This window comes from Glycine soja, chromosome 3, assembly GCF_004193775.1.
Source record: "Glycine soja cultivar W05 chromosome 3, ASM419377v2, whole genome shotgun sequence".
In the NCBI taxonomy this organism is placed as follows: Eukaryota; Viridiplantae; Streptophyta; class Magnoliopsida; order Fabales; family Fabaceae; genus Glycine; species Glycine soja.
In genome coordinates, this window is record NC_041004.1 from 25,498,040 (window position 1) to 25,520,072 (window position 22,033).

The window sequence follows — 22,033 nt, forward strand, 5'->3', positions numbered from 1 at the left end:
GGTTAACTAGGTTGCATGTTGTCTATGTTTGACTATTATGTGGCATTTGAGGAGTCGAGGACTCACCCCTACAACCAACAACTTTTAGGTTCAAAAGATGTCAAGGGAGCCACGCCTTCTGCAAGCTTGGCGTAGTAGGCAAAGAGAAAGAGTATGGTCGTGTTGGGGTACACGCACGTCACTTTACATGTGTCACACTCTTGAGCACATAGTGCCAATATATAGACCAGATGTCATGCCCAGCACCATCGATCAATATTGGTATTGCTATATTCCTTAGGGATTTACGTCTCGTTGACAATTGGAGTGGTTTGAAAATATTAGTTTTTATCATGGCATGGAAGTGCCTCAGTATGCTCAATAATTCATGTCCTAGTGAGGTTTGATGTGAGAAGTAATGTCTTTAGTTAGAGATTTGAGTTAATACGCCCCATGTAGGTCACCGATATGAGACATAGAGCCTTCATTTGACACCTAAGCAAGAGGAAGAGTATCGCGAGCTTCTATGAGACATAGAGCCTTCATTTGAGGAGGAGGATTGATTACCTTACTGTGCCTATACCTTAGGCGTAATTCAGTACTTTTAGTCAGGTAGTGATCTGTTATGATCCTAAATCATTTTTGATATTTTGATGCATTTTGAGGGGTAGGACTTTCATTGTAAATGTATTTTTTTAGGTAGCTGATGTATATCGATCGTTTCATTACTTTTACACTTTGGGTTGTATCCAAATTTCTTCTACCGTGACACTATTTATTTGCTTCATTTATGTACAAAGGCTTCATAATATAAATCTAGGTTCATTTATTTACAAATTTAATTGCAACATGAAAACTTAACGCTTTTCAAGCAACATGCTTATTTTACTAGATTTTATTTCATCTTACTTACAAAAAAAAACGAAAGAGAAAAAAAATTATGAGATATTTTTCCAACTTAGAAATAGAAATTAAAAATTAATGACATGTATTCCACAATATTTATTATTTAAATAGTCTTTCAAGCAAAATTTTGAAAAAGTCATTTAAGGTGTTATAACCCTCCACTAGTCAAAATCCTCCGTAAGTAGCCTTTTTCGAGAACTTGACAACCTGCTTGGACTACTTTTAGGAACAATGACTGTCCTCACAAACCAACACGAAACTTTTCAGCATGCCTTCTCCTCACTCACACACTTTCTACAAAACATCTCAAAAGGTCACACATCTCATAACTACTCCCAGCCAAGCATGCATAACTGTGGAATTCTTATGTGATATGCTATAGAAAAGTAGATGCATCTTGATGGTATAAGTAGTACCAATTAAATCCATCTCATTCCAATGTGATTCATCCTCGAACTACACTATACTAGGAGAGAGGTTTACTTTGATACCATTAAATGTATGGAAGGAGATGTAGAACACCTTTCTGTTGGTTAGAACCTAGTGATAACCTTGTGCTAGAACTTGAAGTGGTGCAACAAACCACTGAAAAAGTCAAGTTGATCCAAGAGAGAATAGAAGCAGCTCAAATCAAACAAAAGAGTTATCATGATAAGAAAAGGAAAGATTTAGAGTTTTAAGCAGGTGATCATGTATTCATGGAAGTCACTCTGTGGACTGAGGTTTGTCGGACATTGAAGTCTCACAAGCTTACTCCTCATTTCAACAGTTCTTACCAAATCTTAAAAAGAGTCAACGGAGTTGCCTATTAGATTGCCTTGTCACCATCCCTCTCAAATCTCAATAGTGTCTTCCATGTCTCCCAACTCAGAAAATATATCTATGATCCATTACCAATGAGGATTGAGGAAAAAATGGTGAAACAACTAAGAGAGAAGGATATTCCTTTGATCAAGTTTGTGAGCGGAGGAGCTACTAAAGATAGTGCTACATGGGAGTTGGAAAGCCACATGGGAGAATCATATCTTGGTTTGTTCTTTTCAGCTAAATTTCAAGGACAAAATTTCTTTTAAGGAGGGGGGAATTGTAACATCCTTCTATTTTTTTAAAATATATATATATATATATATATATATATTATTTTTTGTTAAATAATTTATGTCATTTATTTTTTAATAATAATAATAATAAAATTATGTTGGGTTAAATGCTTTTGGGCCTTTAGTCTTGGGAAGACCGATTCAACTCTAAAAGTTGACAAGTTCTCTAGAAACCTAGTCTATTCCTTACACCGTCTCCTTCTTTTTCTCTTTGGGGACCGTACTATGAAAATCACAAATGAAGGACGGATAGAGGATGGTCATTTGTGCTGCTTTTCTTTGAGAAACACATGATCAAGGTAAAGGAGGGAGTGGAACATCTTTTCTTGCATGATGGGTAGAGGATTTATTCATAGATTACAATGAATCATATGTTTGTGTCTCCTTTGATCTTGGATAAATTATGAATACCCCATAACATCTTATTGTTTTTTATTTCATGTTTTTAATTTCCGTTTGGAACAATTTGATTTCAAAGTGAGAGTTGATAATATTGATTCATGTTGACAGTGCTACAATAAATAATTAGCATACTTGTGTGGTTTCCTTTTGAAATTAGCCAATATTTTCTTTAGTTGACTGATAAAATCATGCGCTAATATGAGATACATGTTTCTCGAAAAACCTAGTGGTTGTGTTTATGCACGTTGATATGGATATACAATAGAATAATTATGTACTATATTCTTTTCTAAGATTCCAATTATATATACAAGAATACTTGCTTATGAGTTATATCATATATTGATATATGCTTTAGGAGTTAAATATAAATGTATAAATGGTTTGCAGAGCTTAGTTTTTGGGATAATGGTGATTAATAAATTCTGGGTGTTGCGGCAAGCATTTATATACTTATAGGTATATTTCTATGCTTACAAGTATATGTGTTTATATATATAACTAGTTTGTAACCAGTGCGTACGCACGGGTTGCTCCGCTACGCTGTGCTATATTTGTTTTTTTCTTTAGTAGCAAAATTGTGATTTGGTTAATAAGTAAATTTATTTGTTAAATGTTAGAATTTAGAATTTGGAGTAATATATAAACTTTAAGTTTTAGATGTCTATATGCATTTGATACAATACTTGAAGTTTTAGAGCAGTGACCTTTGTGAGTTTCAAAATCATTTGATCTTTCTACATTCCTGTGGATGTTCAAATCTATTATAGATTGACACGGGCTTGAAAGGAAGAATTTAAAAGATGTTGACTTCTCATTGTTTGTAATTGATATCTCTGGAACCTTGTTGGCTAGGCAAACCATTCCGAAAAGATCATGTCCTGAAACTAAGTGCAAAACCTCAGGAGTTTCATAAGAGGACCTCTCCTCAGCCTCAAAGCATTTAGGAAGAAGCTCCATGGAATGAATTTCAGGACCATAGTATGTTGCATGAATAGCTGAATAAAAATCTCTCTCGAGTACATCAAAATAGCCAGTTCCAACTACCATCTTCTTTTCTGCCAAAATATTACTTATAGTTAATCTATACCATTTTAACCATTCAACAATTTCCATCTCCTTGAACCTAGTAGCCTGTGATTTGTAAATTTTCAACCCTGTCCACAATGCCTTTGCATAGTATGTTGCATGAATAGCTAAATAAAAATCTTTCTCAAGTACATCAAAATAGCCAGTTCCAACTACCATATTCTTTTCTGCCAAAATATTACTTATAGTTAATCTGTACCATTTTAACCATTCAACAAGTTCCATTTCCTTGAACCTAGTAGCATGTGATTTTTAAATTTGCAATTTTGAACCCTGTCCAAAATGCCTTTGCATAAGTTTTTTTTTTAGACAACAGGTACATGTCATAATGGGCTCTCTTTTGAGAATTTGAAAGAATCTGCAGTGTATCATAGATTATTTTGTTAAGTCAATATTACCTATAATGTAACCAAGGGAAAACCTCATTATAGTTACCCACACACACTCAATGTAATGTATGATCTGCAAGATTTCCCATAGTTAAAGTCATGAAGTATGCGGTCATCTTGCCAATACCATGAACATATTATATCCAATTAATCAACAAGGACCAAAAAAAATATTTATTAGGCCATGTACAACATATCCAAAATTCAAGAGAAAAAAGAAAGAAAAGAAAAGCAAAGTCTTTGCTCAAGGCTCATGTCATCCAGCCAATCCCAGATGTCAAACTCTACTATGTTAATAACCTTTGCAGGATCCCACTGCCACTAACCAAACTGGTTTCCCAATCATAACCATACCCAAAAGAATAAAATGCTTAAACTAAAGCCATATCCCGCGTCATTTATGCAAACTTAGCATAATAATGCATTATTAGAATATCATGGGAAAGCAATGTGGGGACTTTCAATTCTTTTTACCAGAAATTCAGTCTTCTTTCATTTGTTTGTAGTGGGGTGAAGTACAACATGGCTTTGCACTACATAGATTAGACATTGATGAATGAATATGTCCTTCCCCATTCGGGGGTTCAAAAGAATTTCTTCTTTTTTCCCACTTCAAAAAAAAAGAAGGAAAAGTTATCAACTTGAATTAATTCTATTATGAATTTATGATCACAACTCAGTACTGTATAGAAAGTGATTGTAGCATTATGTCACCCTTTCCTCTCTCCGTAAAGGATGACTGACACTAATGAACTACTGTGTCATTTTCCTAAGTGAATCAATAGAAATAATGGTAAATAAAAAAACTCAAGTGCTAGCAAAAGCATAATATCTATCATGTCGCAATCACCTTCCATTATGATCCAATACAGAATTACACATGACAATGCAACACAGTAGAAGTGGGATCATTCTATCTGCATATCAATCATAGTTTATCTTTGTACCATCTACTATTCTAAATTTCGAGTTTCAACAATTTAAAGCAAAAAAAATTGAAACCCATTACAAAATTCTTCACTTGTTTCACCTCTTCCAGAAAATTACAAAATTATAACACTGTCTGATCAATTTCATGCTCCACTAACTGTAATTTTGTAACACGACCATATAAACTCAAAATTCTTCTATCAAAACCAAGGTTTTAAATTTTCATCACATTAAAACTCTGATCTTTAATTCTACTTCCATAGAAACCTAAAACAAAAATTATTGACAAATGTTAATTGTTAGTTTGTTAATTTTTCCTTTTTCTTAACCACTCAAAAACCTTGATGTTGTGTCGTAGATTGTTTAATAAAACCTTCATGAAAACATACCCTATGATGGTCTAATATAACTTAAACTCTCCAACTAGTTAATTACAAACCTCATATTATATGGACAACCCTATGTACACAGCAACCTTTGTAGAAGCAGAGTAAAACATTGAAAAAAATGGAATATTATTTATTTTCTCTCTATATATTTTGAAAAAATAGAGTTGAATGTATATAATATAAACTATATGGACATGACATGACCCTTAGGCAAAGGCTATGATTTGTGAATAAAAAAGAAAGAAGAAAAATTGTTATAGATCAGAAGATGACTGAGTTTGCCCCACTGCTAACTTGACCAATGCAAGCAATACCAAAAACCAATGTTGAAAAATGAACACCAAAATGACAGAGAGGCCAAATCATCAAAATGATGTTACTTTTTAAACTTTGGGCTTAAGAAACTATCAAAATGATGTTATTTGTTCATTTGATTAAACTATTGAATGCAGAACATCTTTGATCCTTCAAGGGCAATAGGTAGTTGTTCCCCTAATTAACACATGGGAGCTTCTTCGAACTCATTGCATCAATTTGACAATTTTTATGTGTTCAAGAGCTAACTAAAATGCAATGGAGAAAAAAATAGAGTATCAAAAGGTTACTATGAGCATGCCACTTCTCAATTCGATATACATTGGTCGTATTTAGAATATTCAAACAAAACCAATTATTCAGTCCACTGAACACAATAGTATATGAAATATCCTCAAATCATAATATTATGGATTCTTCAATAAGCAAAACTTGGTTGATTCGTTTTAATTCAAGCTCTAATTTAGCTAGGAATACAATGATTCCTTTTAATTAAGCTATCTACAATATTTTAGCCAGAAATAAAACTACCCCTACACATATGATTAAGGTTATATTAATCAACAACATTAATGATAATTCATAAAACAGGACATGATTTGAACAAACCTCATAGGCAGCTAGAATTTGTACAAATCGTCAAGACACAGTGGAACCATTCTTTGACTCAGCTAGGTTCGGACACTCCTAACAGCTTTTATCTTGTCTAAGGAGTTAGTCTCGGACACTTCTAACATCTCATATGCATTCTCTATGGGAAATTGTCCAAGAGGATTCATGTTCTCTACAGCATTGACATAGAGATGTGACGAAATAGAGCATTGGAATGGCATTGTTTGGTATAATTGATATGAAAAATTCTGGTTGTGGCCTCCACTTATTGATTTCGACGATTGAGTTGCATCCGACACCAGCGATGGCAACATAAATCATGGCTATCCCTGTCTCAAAGATGAAAAGAGATGTTAAACACTAAAGAATCACTGCACAACACAATTTTGATGAAGTAAAGAAGAGATGAAGAGATCTCATGTGTCGATGAAGTATAGAAGAGATGAAAAGAGAGGAAAAATGTCGATGAAGAAGCTCGGGTCAATGAAGAATGAAGACATAGAGAAGAGATGAAGAGAATTATGAACCGAAGAAGCTCAAGTGGAGGTGAATATGAATATGCTTCAAATTTTCAAAATGCTCATGTTAGCCCTGTTTATACCACATGTCAGCAACATAAGATATCCATTTCGAACTTTTTGATAGCCTACTCCTTTATATAGATTTATTTAGATTATTGCATACTTGTTTATATATGTAATGGTTAATTATATACATTTATTTATATGCATATATGTCAAAAATTTATGTGAATCAAAATTCAGGGATGGCTTGATATAGAAATTTGAATTTAAGTGTGAACGTGACAATATTTATTTAAGTGCACTACTAGAAAATAGGCTTTTATCATCAGTTCTTTTGGACTTTCAACATCGGTTATAAACTGATGTTGAAACCACCGGCGTTAAAAGTATCTATGTTAACATTGGTTATGCAAAACCGATGTTAACATACACTACACAACATCAATTTTTAAGAAAACCAATGTTGTATAATAAGCAATAAACCAAAAAAAATGTAAAATATGCAATCGGTTTTTCTAAAGCTGATGTTGTCATACACCTAACAACATCGGTTTTCCAGAAACTGATGTTGTATAGTAGCAAAACAACATTGGTTTTGACAAAATTGATGTTGTATAGTAGCAAAAGAACCTGAGTTTTGACAAAAACAATGTTGTAAGGTTCAATACAACATCGGTTTTGGAAGAATCATGTTGTTTTTGCATTTTCTTAATATTTTGTCTATTTTGTTAATATTACCCAAACCTGCAAATTAAAAATAGAACCAATCCAAGCAACACAAAAATATTATATCACCAAATTATATCACCAAACAATTATTTATATTTCTCTCTCTCGCTCAACGGTTCAAATTATTATTCTTTACTGACTGCATATATAACAAGCTACATAGTTGTCATGTCATTTTCACATTTTCACTCAACCAAACCATAACAAAGGAAATGCACTAGAAACAAAGACCAAACTAATTAGCAAATTTTTGAAAAACTAAAAGTGATAAGGATATTTTTAGATGGATATTAGCTAAATACTAATAAATGTCTTTAAGATAGTCTTAGTTAAGAAAATTTCTCAATCCCTAATTCATAGATTCTCACATTGCCTAACTAATAAAAAAATAGAGATAACCAAGTCACTTGTCTCCAACAACGTACAATAATAAAAAGAATTACGTTAGATATCCTAATTCGTATCCAATAATGCCATCGCAGTCAACATACTCAAGCATCCCAAAAAAATTAAATTTGTATCACATGCATTTTTATTCCCTTAATATTAATATTAATATTAATATATTATCACAAAGTCACATAGTTATACTATTACACAAATTAAGTCACGAACTACAAGAAAAATGATCTGTACCTACAACCACTTTTACCTATGGACATAAATTTATGTAGGTAAAATTAAAAAATATTTTTACCCACAGACTTTAAGTGTAGCAAAAGTCTTTTAATACCTAATAAATATGTAAAATTCATGAAGACTTTTACCTATTGATACTTAGTGTAGCTAAAATTCTTGAAAAACATGTGCCTACCACTACACCAAAATGTATTTTTAATTGTGATTATTATTTGGAAATAAAACAATTGCTAGTGTTTTATTATTTAATTAAAGATATTAATGACCCATAAGTAATTGTTGTCGAAAATTACATATATGAAAGCAATTTCCAATAATATTATCACAAAATTAGCATTAGAATAATAACTCATTCAGAAAAAAAAAAACAATTTAACTAATCACTAATTAATTTTTTAATCAAACATTCATTAGTCTTCACTCTCCACTCTCTAGTGACTCGCTTCAATTCTAACTTTCTCTCACCCCGATTTGGATTCTCGCTTCAATCATTACTCACTCGATCAGTGACTTGCTTCAACTCTTTCTTTCTTTCACCCCGATCCTCATTCTCGCTTCAACGCTCTCTCTTCTTCATTGATCAGATGTAAACACGAGTGCGTAGATTGGTGTTGCTTTGTGACTTTAGGTGGTGGACGAGGCAGCATTGTACCTAACATGGAAGCACTTCGGTAGAGTGCATTGTTGTGGCTCTGATTAGAAGCGTAATTGCCATTGGTGGCACATTGAGCCGCGATGCTAAGAGCTGGCTCGTGCCGTATCAAGTTCCTCGACAAAGAATTGGACGGTGAGGAAGGTTGTGACAGTAGCGGTGGAGAAGGTGCTTCGATTGAGAGAAATTGGGCATCTCAAAATAAGACTCTATGTTTAGATTCAATGCAGAATCAAAGGTTGGATAAGTTGAATTACTAACTTAGATAATGATTATAATTCTGGAGGTAGTGAAATTGAAAAGAAGTAAAAAAATGGAAATAATAATGTCATATTATATGATAGGAGTGAGTGTAATGTTATTTGTTACAAATCAAAGTAATTTCAGAGACTATGAATTGCACTTTAGAAATGTGGAAGGAGGTAATTGAGGATGTGTCGCAACGTGCCCTTTTGCGGGCGTGCGAGGCGAGGCTCACGGGTGCGCTTCCCAAAGGAGGAAAGGTGCGCGGAGTCGCCACCAACGTTTATTTGTGGAAAACGTCGGGAAAACCAAAGGAAACCGGTCAAAATGAAAATTCTAAGCTCGGGAGTTGTATTTACGTTTGAGGAAGGTATTAGCACCTCTCACGTTTGTCTCAAAGGACAACAGCCTATTTTTCAGAATTGTGGAAATTGTGTTATCTTAACTTTAGTTCTTTTTTATTTTTTTGAGGTCGACAAAAGCGGGGCTCTTGCTCCTACGTACCCTCCATCGAAGAGGAAATCAGACCTACGTAGTTCTTTCTTATGCGTGAATCAAGTGATTCTTTTTACTTTGAAAAGTGATCATTTTAAGGCGTTGGACCTTAAAAATGATCCATTTTACTTGGTAAGAAAACTGAAATGATAAACTTTCAAATCCTACTTTTTGTGGACGAGCTTGACTAGGCGAGTTGATTTTAGCCTTAGTTTCACTTTAGTTATTAGCCGATTCAATTAAGAATGAGAAATCCCAAAGAGAACACGTCCGATTGATTTTTCGCTTTATTTTACTAAAAGGTATTTTTTTATTATTATATTATTATTTTACCTCTTTTTTGATTTCCAACGTGGTTACGGCATGACTGAACGGTCGGAATTCATTTTAACAGAAATTAACGAATACTACAATTCAAATGATCGGTGGAAATTTATTTTATTTTTAGATTAGGCGAGAAATGACTTAAATAAATGACTTAAGCACGTCAAAAGGGGGTATAGAAAGCGAATGAAAACGAGAATAAAAATACATGAAACAAAATGTGGACCACCACGAGTACATAGAATGAATTGAAAAGCTCGGTTTGAAGTACTTACCCATTGAAGACTGAAGAAAACGAAGAACGAACGATGAATGTTGAAGAACGGTCGAGAATCTTCGCGTAATTACTCACGGAAACGTTACGGAAGCGCCTCGGCTTGGATTTTCTTCACGGAAATAATTTTCCTCAGCAATTTCGAGAGAATAAGAAGTGCCAAGAAGGCTGAACCCCTTCTCCCTTCACTCCTCCCCCTATTTATAGCAAAATAGGGGAGGAGCTTGCCACCCAGCTCGCCCAGGCGAGCAAGGTTGCTTCCTCCAGAAGCAACAACCTTCTGGAGGAAGAATCTGGAAGGCCCAAGTGGGCCTGATTGCTATTTGTACCCCCCTTTTTACTAAATGCACCCCCTCTACCTTTTTTGGTAATTCTTTTTCCGTAACGTTACGAAAATTTACGAATTTCGTAACGATACTTATTTTCCTTCCGCAAGGTTACGAGTCCTTACGGATTATGTATTTACTCTTTATTTAGCTTTCGAAGAAGTTACGAAAACTCACGGATTGCGAAAAATACCCCCTTTCGATTTCCGTCACATCACAGAATTTTCACGGATCGTGTAAGCCTGCTTCCTTTGGATTTTCAGCACGTCTCAGGACTTCACATATTGTGCAACAAATGGTGCCAAATATCTCGAAGCGGCCAATCAATGGTTGTATATCATCAAATTATAATCCCCGGATGAAATTAGGGTATGACAGGATGCTTCTGGTAAATTTGAATGTGATTATCTTGGTAAGACATGTTTTTCACATTATGTTAAGTTTGCAAGTTACTTTCTGAATACTAATGAGAATATTCTTGCTGGATTTCCTTCAACTTCATAGTGTGTTTGGGGTAGCTTTACAAATGCACATATAACGGTATCTATATTAGTATTTCATTCATCTATTTTTTTAATGTGATTAAAGTATAAATTTAAGCTATTGAATGATATAGACATCCAAATTACTTAATGATAAAACATTAGTCATTTTTGTAGCACAAGATGCTATTAGAGATATGCATGCATCACTTCAACTTGAATTTCTATTTCTAATTTTTGGTTTGCTAATTGTGTAGATCATTTTCATGAAGTGAAGAGCGTCAGGAAAAGAATAAAAGAGGTACACATTTTTATTTAGCCATTCAAAATTGATTTTGTGTTTGACAATCATTTTGTTTCTTCTTTCATGAGGAATTTTATTGCTATGATTATATTTTGGCAAATAGTTGCACTTATGCTATTAAGGACTTGGAATTTTGCATTTTCTTTTCTTTGGGTGGTGATGACAATTTGGACATAGAAAATTTATGAATAGTTTGGTGCAATATAGGCTAAGGCCTGTCGTCCCTTGTTGGTTATCATGTGCATGAATCTAATTTATGTTCAATGAGTTAAACTTGTAGTTTCCCTTAGTACACTTTGATACCACCCGACCTAGTACAGACTATAGACAAATGTTTTTGTAGTTAAAGAGATTCTTACAATGGCATTATAATAAGGAAGTGTCTGACTAAAAAATTGTAGCATTTGTGACTAAAAGTTGCTACTTGCTCATTGCAGATTGTGAAAATGATCCAAAGTTGAGCCTCTTCTCTATGTTTGCTCGTTTGCATCTAATTCTCGAAACCATGACTCTTTCATAACTTGAATCTAACTGGTTAGTACTCTACTCTCTACTATCTATATATACTTTTAGTAACATTGAATGATTAGTGGAAATTATTGAGTTTATGTAGTGCGATGTTGACGTGTATAATACCTGTTTGATGTAAGTCCCCAACCTAAAATCCTAAACTATAAAAAGGTAAACATATATGTTTAAAAATAGTGTTCTTTGGGATGGTTATGACATATGCTTTAAATTTAGTTTAGGTGTTTAATTATTTGTTGGTTTGGCCATCATAGTTATATTGTGCATGCAAGGTGTTTGAGTTGTGACAGATTGTGATATCCAAATGGTAATGGAGATGAACCTAGACATGATTTATACCTTTTCTTCTATTCCATATTTGATGCTATGGGGACCAAGGGTTTGTTTGAATAAAATTTTTATATAAGTACTTATGAGAGAAGAAAATAAGAAGAATAAAATGAAATGACTTTTTCCAAAAGTTAAAATTAGTTTATGCATAAACTAATTTTAGCTTATAAAGAAACTTGTAAGTGGCAATGATTCATTTTCCTTTCTTATTTTCTTCTTCTATAAGTGATTATAGAGAAGTTTATCCAAACAGACTTTAAGTCAATAAAGTTTCTCTATCTTTGGTTTAAGTGGCAATGATAATTCTTGCACGAAATTTTTCTTTTAAATTCCTTCTTGTTGTGAAGGAAACATAATTTGCACAGAAGTTATTTTAAAAATGACTTTGTTCTCAGATTCTTGTCTCAAAAAGATATAGGAGTTATTCTGGCACTTGGATGTCCAAGCTTAGATAGGAAAGTGATCAACTCAGGAAAACGACTGAGAGCATATGCAAGTATTGATTAGGGAAATGTAAGTGGTGACCGAGTTTCTACTATCATTTGCTTTTGCTTATAGTATACTTCACAACTTTCTTTATTTCCTATATCTAAATTTTTTTTCTTTACCTTCAATCAATAACTAGAAATTGTATGTATTGGTTCTTCAATCAGGTACGTAGTTCTTGCAATTTGAGGGGGGCACTGTGAAACGGAACTCGTGAGGCGCTTGAAGATGAAAGTGGAAGAACTGAGGACATTATGTGTATTATTTTAACTTGTGGGCTTGATCCAATTATGTTTTTCATTATACCATCGTCAAATAAGGAGCATTTTAGTTTTTTGCCTTTGTTCTTATATTAGATATGCTTGGCCTTTTCTTACTATATTAACAATAAAGCCCATTATCCATTCTTATAGATACATAGATTGTTTCCATGAATTTTTGTTTGACTTTCTCCATGTGAGTGAAGTAGTTCAACATTTTTTCTCCTTATAGAGCATACCGCAGCACCATATAAATGTTGACTGGTTACAACATTCATATCCCTCTTGGACTGAAATCAGTAAAGCTGCTGAAGGAGGTACCTTGTGATTATGACTACCAATTCATTACTGCATTCTTATCCCTCTTGGTCTACAGTTTTCTTTTTGTGATTGAGAATCTAGTTACATTCAGATCTATGGCTTCCTAATTCTTGCACTATAGCTTGTATTAGGACATCATAGCTCTACAGTCAATCAAGGATGTAAATACACTAGTACCACTTGTACTGATTTTACTATTATAATATACATTACTATTTTGCTGATAAAAAAATAATAGAATAATGGAATGCTTAAAATTTTTTAGTGAACAAAGTAGCTAAAGGACATCTCAAAATTTTTTTTTTTGCCTATGCGTTATCTTGCTCCCTTTTTTTCATTAAGTGCTTTTGATGAAACGACATTCAAGGTTAGCTGCTTACCCAGTCCATAACCCTTATTATCAACGGAGTTAACAGAAATAGATCTATAAATTTGGCATTAAAAGGTTTTTTATCATCAATTATTTTTGTTGACATTTTGAATTTAGTAGTATTTTGACCTCCCCTAGCTGCCGCTATAAGCCAAAATGACTTTAGTGGATTTTGGATCTTTTCCTACTTCAGCTAATAGGGTATGGTTATGTGTGTGTGAGAAAGAGAGAGATAGGACTCAAATAAGGACTGACTGTGATAGGTTGTATGTCCCACTAATTAGCATGATCATATCCTATTATTCCTCTATAGGAGAGGATCCAAATCCAAATTCTTTCTTTCTGCTTCATTTCTATTGAAAATAAAAAGTTTCTCATTACTGTAGAATGTTCGTAGGTCATTGTCCTCTGCTTCTTTTGCTTATATTTCACTAAATTATCTGAGTTCTGACTTATAAGTTATAACAAATAAAGAACAGAAAATTGAAGTCTTCAACCTAACGAACCCAATAAACTGATGCCCTATAAAAAAAATAATGTAATTAAATCATAAGACAAATACAATTTTCATAATGGTCTGTCTCCTAGGTTTCAACAAATCTCCAGAAAATATACTTACTCTGTTTTAAAATATTCGTCATCTCACGGAATAAATTGTTTGATTTTATCTTTTGATATAGAAAGCCAAACTATTTTTTTACCAACTTTATCCTACTCTCTTGTTATCTCCACTAAATGGAGACGTTAATGAAGTGATAATGTTATGTTCAGTATTTCAATAGAGGTTAATTTTGTTAGATACATTTATAGTTTGCTCCAATGGAGATTATTTAATAACTTTCTCAGTATGTCTGCAATGACCTTGAATGACATATATTTTGAAATAGAGGTAGTATCATGTTAGCAGAAATATTTAAAGAAGGCATGAGATTTAAAGGAAGTGAAGTAGCAGTTTGTTTCATTCATTACCAAACCAAACCAAACAATTAACAATAGAACTTGGTGTATTGCATGGACTGACTTGTAATTTAGTGATATTTGGTACGATACTACCCCAAAAATTTTTAAAATGAAAATATCCATAATGCTCTCCAAGGTCCATGTGGTTTTGCTTTTTTCCTCTCCTATCTTTCCTAAGTCATAGCAGTACCTGATGTAAGCTCCATTGGAGCTTGTAGGCCTAGGATCTTCTTCATCAATGGATTCCTTTGCTTCTTGGAAGATAAATGGCAGCGGAATGGAGAAGGAAGAGAGAGAGGAGACGCCACTTCAAGGAGAAGATGAGTCTAGAAGAAGCTGACCACCATAGGAGGCCATGGATAAGAGCTTGGAGGAAGAAGGAGATGAATGAAGGGAGAGGGAGAGAAGAGCACGAAATTTTGTGCTCAAAAAGAGCTCTGAAATCTGAAGTTAATATTCAAATTATCAAACTTCAAAAAAATGCACGCACATGACCTCTATTTATAGCCTAAGTGTCACACAAAATGGGAGGGAAATTCAAATTTCACTTGAATTTGAAATTGAATTTGTGGAGCCAAAATTTCACTAATTATGATTAGTGAATTTTAGTTATGGTTCAGCCCACTAATCCAAGATCAATTCCAAGATTCTCCACTAAGTGTGCTTAGGTGTCATGAGGCATGAAAAGCATGAAGGACATGCACAAAGTGTGACTATATGATGTGGCAATGGGGTGTAGTAAGCAAATGCTCGCCTCCCCCTCTAAAATTTAATTGCATTGGGCTTCTACCAATTCAATTAAATTTATTTCCAACCACACACATCAAATATCCACTTAGTGCATGTGAAATTACAAAACTACCCCTAATACAAAAACTAGTCTAGGTGCCCAAAAATACAAGGGCTGAAAAATCCTATATTTCTAGGGTACCCTACCTACAATATGGAGCCCTAAATACAAGGACCAAATATAATGACATCCTAGTCTAATATGTACAAAGATAATTGGACCCAACCTTGGCCCATGGGCTCAGAAATCTACCCTAAGGCTCATGGTTCTAGTGATTGGTCCCTTCCTAGGGAGGATTGCATCATCCCCTTCCCTTTGAAGAGGATTTGACCTCAAATCTATTAGTTCCTCCTCCTCAATATCAGCTCCACCTGCAAAAGGAGTTAAATCAGAAATGTTAAAAGTGGTGTTGACTCCATACTCTTCTGGGAGGTCCAACCTATAGGCATTGTTATTGATCCTCTCCAAAACCTGAAAAGGTCCATCCCCTCTAGGGCTAAGCTTGGATTTCCTTTTAGTAGGGAATCTATCCTTCCTAAGATGGAGCCAAACCCAATCACCCTCATTAAGAACTTGCTCTTTTCTTCCTCTATTGCCTTTAGTTGAATACACCTTTGTTTGGTTCTCTATTTGGTTCTTAACCCTCTCATGCAACTTCTTTACAAATTCTGACCTAGATTCCCCTTCTTTATGTATAAAAGAAGTGTCCAGTGGGAGGGGAATGAGGTCTAACAGTGTTAGGGGATTGAACCCATAGACAACCTCAAAAGGGGACTGCTTGGTGGTTCTATGAACCCCCCCTGTTGTAGGCAAATTCTACATGAGGAAGATACTCATCCCAAGACTTATGGTTGCCTTTCAGAAGAGCCCTTAAAAGGGTGGATAAAGACCTATTCACTACCTCTGTTTGCCCATCAGTTTGTGGATGACAAGTGGTAGAGAAAAGAAGTTTAGTTCCTAGCTTAGCCCATAAGGTTTTCCAGAAGTGGCTAAGGAACTTAGCATCTCTATCTGACACAATGGTCCTAGGCAAACCATGGAGTCTCACAACTTCCTTGAAAAAGAGTTTTGAGATGTGGGAAGCATCATCCACCTTGTGGCATGGTATAAAGTGTGCCATCTTGCTAAACCTATCCACCACCACAAAGATAGAGTCTACACCTCTTTGGGTTCTAGGAAGCCCAAGGACAAAGTCCATACTAATGTCTACCCAAGGTGCAGATGGGATGGGTAAGGGTGTGTATAGCCCATGAGGCATCACCCTAGACTTGGCTTGTAAACAAGCCACACACCTAGTGTAATGCTTATGGACATCTTTCTTCATATGGGGCCAATAAAACTTTTCTTTGAGTAAGACAAGGGTCTTGTCTATCCCAAAGTGGCCCATGAGCCCACCCTCATGGCTTTCTTTCACAAGTAATTTCCTAATGGATCCTTGGGGTATGCAAAGCTTTCCCTCTTTGAACAAATACCCCTCAGCCAAATAGAATCCATCTTGGGCCTTTTTCCCACAACTCTCATAAATGGGAGAGAAATGTTCATCTAAAGCATACAAGTCCCTAATATTATCAAATCCTAAAATTTGAGCTCCTAGGGAGCAAAACAATGTGTGTCTCCTAGAGAGGGCATCAGCTACCACATTTATTTTTCCCTTTTTGTATTTGATAACATATGGAAATTGCTCTAGGTTCTCTACCCATTTTGCATGCCTCTTGTTTAACTTGCTTTGCCCTCTAATGTACTTAAGTGATTGATGATCACTATGAATGACAAATTCCTTGGAAACAAGGTAATGTTCCCAAGTTTGGAGGGCTCTTATTAAGGCATAAAGCTCTTTATCATAGGTGGGGTAGTTGAGGGTGGCACGATGAAGTTTTTCACTAAAATAAGCAATAGGGTGCCCACCTTGTAACAATACAGCTCCAACTCCCACTATAAAGGCATCACATTCTAGCTCAAAAGTTTTAGAAAAGTCAGGAAGAGCTAGAACAGGTGCCTTAGTAAGCTTTTCTTTGAGCAAAGCAAAGGCTTGCTCTTGTTTTTCACCCCAGGTAAATTCCACATTCTTCTTCACCAGCTCATTGAGAGGTGATGCAATTGTAGAGAAATTAGGAACGAACCTTCTATAGAAGCTTGCTAACCCATGGAAACTCCTAATATCTCCCACACTTTTTGGGGTGGGCCATTCTTGGATGGCCTTGATTTTCTCAGGGTCCACTTGGACCCCATTTCTACCAACTACAAAACCTAAGAAAACTATATTATCTACACAAAAGGTACACTTCTCTATATTTGCATAGAGGGTGTTTTTCCTAAGGACTGAAAGAACTTGTCTGAGATGTCCTAAGTGATCATCTAGGCTCCTACTATACACTAAAATATCATCAAAATAAACAACTACAAATCTACCTATGAAATCCCTTAAGACATGATCCATAAGCCTCATAAAGGTGCTTGGTGCATTAGTGAGCCCAAAAGGCATCACTAGCCATTCATACAAACCAAACTTGGTCTTGAAACCAGTTTTCCACTCATCACCCTTTTTCATCCTGATTTGGTGATAACCACTTTTAAGATCAATTTTTGAAAAGATATTGGCACCATGCAACTCATCAAGCAAATCATCAAGTCTAGGAATGGGGTGCCTATACTTTACAGTGATGTTGTTGATGGCCCTGCAATCTGTACACATTCTCCACGTACCATCCTTTTTGGGCACCAACAACACTGGCACAGCACATGGGCTTAGGCTCTCTTGGACCCAACCCTTCTCCAACAATTCTTTAACCTGAGACTCTATCTCCTTAGTCTCTTGAGGGTTAGTCCTATAGGCTGGCCTATTAGGAAGGCTTGCTCCTGGGACTAAATCTATTTGGTGTTCTATTCCCCTTAAAGGAGGTAGCCCAGGGGGTATCTCTTTGGGAAATATATCACCAAATTCATGTAAGAGTTCTTGGACCTTTGGGGGTAAGGTCTCAAATGTAGGAATTGTGGCAGTGCTAAGGGATGTTTCCCTTGATAGGAGAAGGTAGAAAGATTGTTTAAGAAGGAGTGCTCTTTTAATATCACCTTTTGTTGCAAAATGATTTTCCTTCTTAACAATCTTCTTGGAGGAATCCTTTCACTCTTTTTCCTTCTCCCTGGCCTTTGAAGACAAGGCCTTACTATCCTTCTTTTTTTTTGTTTTTCTAATTTTTCTTCCTCATCCCTCTTATCTTTCATAGTTAGTTGATCTTTGGCCACCTGTGAAGGTGTTTGAGGATGCAACACAAATTTAGTGCCAAGATGGGTGAGGGTAATCTCATTAGTTAGGCCATTATAAATGATCTTCCTATCAAATTGCCACAACCTTCCTAAAATAATATGTCCTGCCTCCATGGGAACTATATCACAATTAACTTCATCCTTATATGTCCCAATGGAGAAAGGTACATTCACTTGTTGGTTAACTATCATTTCCCCTTGCTCATTGAGCCATTGAAGTTTATAAGGTTTTGGGTGGGGAATGATAGTGAGGTTCAACTTGGAAACTAATCTTGTGCTACAACAATTGCAACAAGATCCACTATCCACAATGAGAGAACAAGTTTTATCTAAAATTTTGCATCTTGTATGAAAGATGTTCTCTCTTTGGGATTGAGATAGATCACAAGATTGACCTCTAAGGAGCCTTCTAACCATTAAGAGATCACCTTCTTCATGGGGGTAGACTTCCTCACTAGACTCTTCACCCCTTACTTCATCTTCACTTCCACTAGAGGAAGGGAAAGAAGTAGTCTCCTCTTGACTACTATAAATGTCTTGACCCCTCATGATCATGGTTTTCTTTGTGGGGCATTGAGAGGCAATGTGACCTCTCCCAAGACATTTGAAGCATTTAATGTTGCTAGTCCTTTCTTGGGAACTAGTCTTAGGGGTGTATTTCTCTATGGTCCTACCCTTATCTTCCTTGGGTTTTGAAGGTGCAGCCCCTAAAATTCCATGGGCTTGGTCCTTCCTTGGATAAGAGTGAGAGCCATAAGATTTTGAAGAAGGTTTTCTTTTAAGTTGTTGCTCCACTCTTATACAAAGTTGGACTAGCTCATCTAGGTCCCTATATGGAAGGAGTTCAACCTTGTCCCTCACTTCCATATTGAGCCCACTAAGGAACCTAGCTATGCTTGTTCTTTCCTCCTCCCTAAGTCCAGCTCTTAAAAGGAGTAGTTCCATTTGTTGTCTATATTCTTCAACACTCATACTCCCTTGTCTAAGCCTTTGGAGCTTGTCCATAAGCTCCCTTTCATAGTAGGAGGGAATGTGCCTCTTCCTAAGGGCACTCTTAAGATCATTCCAATACTCTACTGGAGGATCCCCATGAATCCTTCGTTCTTTAACAAGGGAAGTCCACCAATAGAGGGCATACCCTTCAAAGCTAAGGGTAGCCAATGGAACTTTTCTCTCTTCGCTAATATGATGGCAAGCAAAGAGTTGTTCAACCTTCATTTCCCAATCTAAGTAGGCCTCAACATTATCTTTTCCTTGGAAATATGGGAGGCTAATGTTAACCTCTTGAGGCCTTCTATCCTTTTCTCTTCTTTGGGAGTGATGTTTAGTATGTGAACTATGACGCCCTCTATAATAGTCGCTAAGTTATTCACTTAAACTCTTGCAAGAGTCATGACTACTATAGGAGGCATGTTTTTCTCTTTTCATTTCTTTCATTATTTTTCTTCTTTCTTCCTCTCTTATTTTCTCTCTTTCATCTTGACTTATTTCTTCCACTCTTTTTTTACCTTCTTCTTTTCTCTCTTGTTTTTCTTTCCACAACTTAAGGGATCTCAACTCATCTAATATCTTATACAAGGGGTCCTTAGGAGTAGAACCCTCACCATTAACACTAGATGAAGAATGAAGACTCATGTTGGTTCCTAAGTTATGGTTCTTTCTTGTTGGGGGTTTGAAAACAAAGGGTAAAAGAAACTATGGTTGAAACTAGCCAAAATAAACACTAAAAGAGGTGTGAAAGATAAGGTAAAAACTAATTGGTAAAAGGCAAGCTATCTAGGCGGTTTGACAATGGAGGGTAAAAGAAATAAGCTATGAAAGTAAGCAAGAAATTAAAGTGCAAGAAATGCAAACTAGGCGGATCCTAAGAGTGTTTGGATGACCTCATTTAAGGTTCCCAACAAAACACTCACTATCCTAAGGGAAAATTGCCTAAAATTATTACGCACAAATGGAAGTAGGGTGACCTAGCGGAGGCTCCCAACTTACTTCCAATGAAAGGCCTTTTTGTTACAAAATTTGAAAGTAAAGCAAATTGCCAATTACAAAATTACAAAGAAAAAAAAATCCTCAATTGTGGTGGCTATTCTCTCTTTAGTGTTTCACTCAATTTGGAGTGCTTCTTAGTCTAATAGCTCTTAAGGTGGTTGGCCCCTTTCTTCTTGACTCAAATTCTTCAAGATATGGCACCAATCCTCCTTTCCAATTCCCTATATGGCAACTCACAACCAAGGAAACAAAGAGACAAGCAATAACCAAAGACCAAAAAAAAATGAAATGAAAGCTAAACCAATAGAGTTTTAACAAGACAAATTTTCAAGGATTATTCAACAATTAAAGCAATGAAAAGCACAAATAACAAGCTAGGACTCAAAGAGAAACCTAGAATGGCTCTAGAGTAGAGTAGAAGAACTAAAAAAAAAAACTCAAGAAACCTCTAGTTTTGGCACTTGTTTTCACAATAATTTTCAATTTAAATTTCAGAACTAGGATTGGTATAAAATAGGCACCAATTATAGAACAAATTTTGAGCCAAAACAACAAGCACACTTACCTTTCACTTTTTTTTTTCCTGGACACTGATTTTTCTGCCAATGTGTGCGATTTTTCTTATTTTTTCCTTTAATCCAAATCACTTGGTTCCTTTTTTATAATTTTGGTCCAGATGTCTAGAAAATTCAGTAAAAGTTTCAGCTCAAAAAACCTTGTGACCAATTCCCAGTAATTTATACAAGTTTGTATGTTCAAGCTGCCAGCACTAGCGATTTCAACCTAGAAATCAAGAGTAGTGTTTATGTTGCTTAAGGCTTGGATAGTTACAATTTGTGTTTGCTTATGCTCAATTATCTTGAATAAAACAATTCAAGAGAGCTTAAGACTTATTTTGATTCACAAATCCAGCCACAACTCAGGACCACAACTCAACTTCATCATAGGCATCATGTAGGAAACTTAGAAAACAAAAAAAAGTTCAAGAACAAGACTACTTCTAGGAATTGATTTTAAACATGTTATGAACTAAATAACATGCATGAATTAGACTCAAAATTCAAAAGATAGGCTAAGAATGACAAGAATACATGAACAAATGTATCTAGAATTCAATCAACAAAATAAAAATTCAACACAAACTTAGAACATAATGTGACAATTACTATGACTAAACATGACTCTAAGACAACATGGATTAAGTGATTTACACTTAGATTTTTGTGTTTTTTTTCTAATCAATATTTTGGAAGAAAATTTAGATCTAAAGGTTCAGCACAAGAATATTATGAATGAAAAATGATAGAACCTAAAATCAACACAAAAAACATGATTCAAGAGTAGATCTACAAAATTTGAACCATAGAAATGCAAGAACAAGTGTAGATCTAAGATTTAATGGGTATATTTGTTTTTTAATCTACTCTAAACAGCACCAAACCACAAGACAATGGAGGATATACATGGAGAATAAGATGAAGAACAAGGAATTATAGAGAATTCACCGAACAAAAAGATAGAGGAAGCAAAAGAACATCACCTAGATGAAGATGCTCTTGATACCACATGATGTAAGCTCCATTGGAGCTTGTAGGCCTAGGATCTTCTTCATCAATGGATTCCTTTGCTTCT

General features: G+C 35.1%; 1 pseudogene; it reads right to left on the bottom strand.

Annotated features, from left to right (window-relative positions):
* Positions 1-1,425: 1,425 nt before the first annotated feature.
* LOC114405062 lies at positions 1,426-6,332 on the bottom strand (annotated as a pseudogene).
* Positions 6,333-22,033: the final 15,701 nt, after the last annotated feature.